Source organism: Mesoplodon mirus (genome assembly GCF_964341445.2).
Source record: "Mesoplodon mirus genome assembly, chromosome: 7".
NCBI classification, from domain to species: Eukaryota; Metazoa; Chordata; class Mammalia; order Artiodactyla; family Ziphiidae; genus Mesoplodon; species Mesoplodon mirus.
Window position 1 is genome coordinate 88472647 of NC_138983.1, and position 5335 is coordinate 88477981.

Below are 5335 nucleotides of genomic sequence, written 5' to 3' on the forward strand. Positions count from 1 at the left end.
ATGAAAGGGACAGAGGAAGTATTTCTATTACAAGCGTCTTGAGGAAATCCTCTAAAAACGGAAATAAGAAGTGATGATTCATGCAAATGAATAAGCACCTAACCCATTCCTGATTTCCCCAGCTGAACTGCCACATTAAATGAATCCTGCACAAAATGTGTGCTTCCCCAAAACTGCTCTTGGAAGTGGCTGCTTAGAGCCACGAATGGTCTTTTCCAGTTCTTGCTGCTGCTGACTGTGGCCTCTGCCTGAATTCTCACCGATGAAATGCTGCTTGTGTGGGAATGACAGCGACCACACCTCCTCTGAGCCTGAGCCTGGCAAACCTCCAGGGCGCATTTCTCGCATTTTCCAAGTTCACCACGTAAGGACATCAGCTACATGGAGTACCTTGCTGGGAAGCGCCTTGGAAGGGCAGTGCGCCCATGAGCACGCCACCAGGCCTCCAGTTCTCACCTCACCCACGTGCACTGACCGTGTCTCAGCAGAAGACTGGGGTGGCCTGTGAACCCCAGCTGCTGTGCCCACCTCAACACCTCACTCTATCCCTCCAGCCCAGAGACATGCTGGGCTCCCCAGCCCCCTGCCCTGGACACTCTCTGCAAGTCTTTCTATTACAAGTTGTCTTGAGGAAATGCTCTAAAAAAGGGAATAATAAGTACGGAGTCATCCCAATGAACAGGATGTCCAGCAGTGAGCTGATGTCTCTCACGACTCACCCCTCTCTCCAAAAGGTGAAAAACTGTCATTTCATACATTTCCCCCTTTTTAAAGTTGTTGAAGCTAGGAGGGTAAACCTGGACCCTGCGATTTCACCTTGACCAGAAGCAGCAATGGCCACCTTTTAGTTTGCTTTCATTAAGATCTCTTCAGGCCGCGTGGGCCATGGGGCGGCGGTCGCGGGGCCGGCGGCTCCAGCAGCAGCAGCAACGACCCGGGAGCGCGGAGGACGGCGCCGAGGACGGCGAGAAGCGCAGTGGGGCGGGCTGGGAAGGCGGGTACCCCGAGATCGTCAAGGAGAACAAGCTGTTCGAGCACTACTATCAGGAACTCAAGATCGTGCCCGAAGGTGAGTGGGACCAGTTCATGGAAGCGCTCAGGGAGCCTCTCCCGGCCACTTTAAGAATTATGGGTTACAAAAGCCACGCAAAAGAGATTCTCCATTGCTTAAAGAACAAGTATTTCAAGGAACTGGAGGACCTGGAGGTGGACGGGCAGAAAGTTGAAGTTCCACAGCCCCTGAGTTGGTATCCTGAAGAGCTTGCCTGGCACACAAACTTAAGTCGAAAAATCTTGAGGAAGTCTCCACAATTGGAAAAGTTTCACCAGTTTCTGGTTAGCGAAACTGAATCTGGAAACATCAGTCGTCAAGAAGCCGTTAGCATGATTCCACCACTGTTGCTTAATGCTCACCCTCACCATAAGATTTTAGATATGTGCGCAGCACCTGGATCAAAGACCACACAGCTAATCGAAATGCTGCATGCTGACATGAGCGTGCCTTTCCCAGAGGGGTTTGTCATCGCGAATGACGTGGACAACAAGCGCTGCTACCTGCTTGTGCATCAGGCCAAGCGGCTGAGCAGTCCCTGCATCATGGTGGTCAACCATGATGCGTCCTGCATCCCTCGGCTCCAGATGGATGTGAACGGGAAGAAGGAGATTCTCTTCTATGACCGCATCTTATGTGACGTCCCTTGCAGTGGAGATGGCACTATGAGAAAAAACATTGACGTCTGGAAAAAGTGGAGCACCTTAAACAGCTTGCAGCTGCATGGTTTACAGCTGCGGATTGCAACTCGGGGCGCTGAACAGCTAGTGGAAGGCGGCAGGATGGTGTATTCTACGTGTTCACTAAACCCCATTGAAGATGAAGCAGTCATAGCATCTTTACTGGAAAAGAGTGAAGGTGCCTTGGAACTTGCTGATGTGTCCTCTGAGTTGCCAGGACTAAAGTGGATGCCTGGACTCACACAGTGGAAGGTGATGACGAAGGATGGGCAGTGGTTTGCAGCGTGGGATGATGTTCCGCACAGCAGACACACCCAAATCCGGCCTACCATGTTCCCCCCGAAGGACCCCGAGAAGTCACAGGCGATGCACCTAGAGCGGTGTCTTAGGATATTACCACATCATCAAAACACTGGAGGGTTCTTTGTGGCAGTATTAGTGAAAAAGTCTTCAATGCCATGGAATAAACGTCCCCCAAAGCTGCAGGGTGAGTCTGCAGAACCGCGGGGGCCTGTGCAGCCGGGCCCCGCAGATCCCATGGGAAGGAGCATTTCCCACCCCTTGGAGCTGGAGAGTAAACTGGCCGCTGGTATTAGCGACACAGGAGCAACTGAAAGAGCTGAGAATTTAGAGAATAATGGAAATAAGAAAGATGGTGTGTGTGGTCCTCCTCCATCTAAGAAAATGAAGTTATTTGGATTTAAAGAAGATCCGTTTGTATTTATTCCTGAAGACGACCCATTATTTCCACCTATCCAGAAATTTTATGCTTTGGGCCCTTCCTTCCCAAAGATGAACTTGTTAACTCGAACCGTGGAGGGGAAGAGGAGGCAGCTCTACATGGTGTCCAAGGAGCTGAGAAACGTGCTGCTGAACAACAGCGAGAGGGTGAAGGTTATTAACACTGGGGTTAAAGTCTGGTGTCGAAATAACAGCGGTGAAGAGTTCGACTGTGCTTTCCGGTTGGCGCAGGAGGGAATATATACGTTGTATCCATTTATTAATTCAAGAATTATCACCGTCTCGATGGAAGATGTTAAAATTCTGTTAACCCAGGAAAATCCATTTTTTAGAAAACTCAGCAGTGAGGCATACGGCCAAGTCAAGGACATGGCCAAGGGCAGCGTCGTCCTGAAGTACGAACCGGACCCCACGAAGCCGGACACGCTCCAGTGCCCCATCGTGTTGTGTGGATGGCGGGGAAAGGCCTCAATTCGAACTTTTGTGCCAAAGAACGAACGGCTTCACTATCTCAGGATGATGGGGCTGGAAGTGTTGGCAGAAAAGAAGAAAGAGGGGGCTGTTCCAACGAGCGAGAGTGCAGCCAGCCCTGGGGCTCCGGAGGACAAGGTGGGTGCTGAGCAAGGGGCAGAGTAGCCGGCCAGCCGGATGCCGCCACAGGCAGTGACCTGGCGGCTGGCCCGCCCCAGTGCGCTGGCTGCAGGGGCCTCCACCTCGGCGTCGCCGCTGAGACAAAACCCAGGACTACTGACTGGTGAGGCATACGTCTGTAAAGACTGGGAAGTGACGGAAGGTTAGGTCTGTGAATGACCCCCGGACTCTTTCACGTGGAGCGTATGGAAGGTATTTTTTTAGCTTGTTAGAATTTCCCCATTTCTTTGGCAAAGTTGGGTCCAGTATGTCTGTTGCCGGTAATAGACTTTCATTGTTAAAGTCTACCAAGAAATATAACTGCCCTGGCAGAAAATTTCAGGTCCCTTTTGTTATGCCTATATTGGTCTTAAGGCCTAGTGCTTCTTTTAGGCATTCTTTTTTAGAGAGAATCTGTAACTACGTGTGGATTGTTGGAAAACTGTACTATCAACTTTAATAATTGTATTAAGTTGCCCATTAGTGCGACATTAATACGCAGTGGGGTTAATATCTGAGGTCTCAGATGACTTCTGTGCCTTTGTAATAAAAGGTAAAATAAACTTTCTCACAGTAAGAGCTGTACTGTGAATTGTGATATTAGTCATGAGGGTTTTATGTGCTTTTATTGGAGTACCCTGCAATTTTAATTTTTAAATGGGGTTTGGGATCCTTGGAAAGTTTAAATAAAGAGTCATTAATGAAAAAAAAAAGATCTCTTCATATATATGGAGATTTACAATACAAAGCTTTCTCTTTTTGTATCTGCATTTCTATTAAATACAGATATTTTCCCTACTTGGTCACTTATCTATTTTTATTGAAGTATACTTCGTTTACAATATTTCAGGTGTACAGCAAAGCGACTCAGTTACATGTATTTATGTAAGAATATATGTATTCTTTTTCAGGTTCTTTTTTCCATTATGGGTTATTACAAGATATTGAACATAGTTCCCTGGGCTATACAGTAGGTCCTTACTGTTTATCTATTTTACATATAAAAGTGTGTATCTGTCAATCCCTGTTCTTTATCTTTTTAACTTAATTTTTTACTCTCACATTCTGTTATACAGACACTTAAAAAGATATTTTGTGTTCAAATCTTTCACTTTCACTTCATACTTTTCATCAGCTTGGACACTGTACTTGAAGAAGCCTTTCCCATCCTGCATTTCCTAAGTAGTTGCCTGTGTTTTCTCCTGTTTATTTTGGGTCTCTTAACATACCAATTTTATCAAGATAACTGGCACCCATCTTCAGGATTTGTAAAATCATTTTCCTCTTAAAGTCTCTCAACCATTTTTTTCAACACTAACACATCTACCACAACCAGGAAACGCAATGTTTAAGAAGAAAACTCAAGTTTGTAATCTAACAGAAAAGGACAGGCTCTTCTTTGAAGCTCAGCGACACGTCTTAATTTAAAGGCAGGGGAGGGACTTCCCTGGTGTTCCAGTGGTGGTAAAGAATCCGCCTTCTAATACAGGGTACGTGGGTTCAAAGCCTGGGAACACTGGTCCGGGAGCTAAGATCCCACACGCCACGGGGCAATTAAGCCCGCGTGCTGCAATTAGACACGATGCAGCCTAAGAGAGATAAATAATTTTTTACAAATAAAAATTAAAAAAATAAAGGCAGGGGAAGCAGGAAAGTGACCGTCTCATGTGAATTCCTTCTTATTCAAAATACAGGTCGTAGCAGTTTACTTGGGCTGCGTCACAAAATACGACACACTGGCGGGCTTAAGCAACACAAATGCACTGTCCGACATTTACGCAGGCTGCAAGTCTGAGATCAAGGTGTCAGCAGGGTTGGTCCCCTCTGAGGGCTGTACGGGAGGATGTGCTCCAGGCTTCCTGGTGGAGAGGGCGGTTTCCTCACAAGCACATGCACTATGTATGTACCACGTAGGTGCCTGGGCTGAACTCCGATCCCAGGGCTGCTCATCCGCAGCAGCACCAGGCCGCTGGAGGGCTTGTCACGGACCCGTTGGCAGGAGGACTGCAGGCTGACACAGACGTCCGCTCAGCTGTGGACCCATGGCCCGGCCACAGCCCTGCCAGAGGCTGCCTGGTTGAAATCCAGGTCACGGTTCACCTCCCTCCTGCTTATTGCATTCAATGACGCCTTGAAGACCCCCTACTGCACCAGCCTGGGTGGCACATCCCACCCAGTCATTTCCAAATCAGAAGCATGTCAATTGAGAAGGTTAAAATTAGGCCCTGGCTCA

General features: G+C 47.9%; 1 pseudogene across 1 annotated transcript; it reads left to right on the forward strand.

Annotated features, from left to right (window-relative positions):
* Nucleotides 1–870: 870 nt before the first annotated feature.
* Nucleotides 871–3800, forward strand: LOC309808258 (RNA cytosine C(5)-methyltransferase NSUN2-like; annotated as a pseudogene). Its single transcript has one exon. The product of its transcript is annotated as an RNA cytosine C(5)-methyltransferase NSUN2-like (transcript).
* Nucleotides 3801–5335: the final 1535 nt, after the last annotated feature.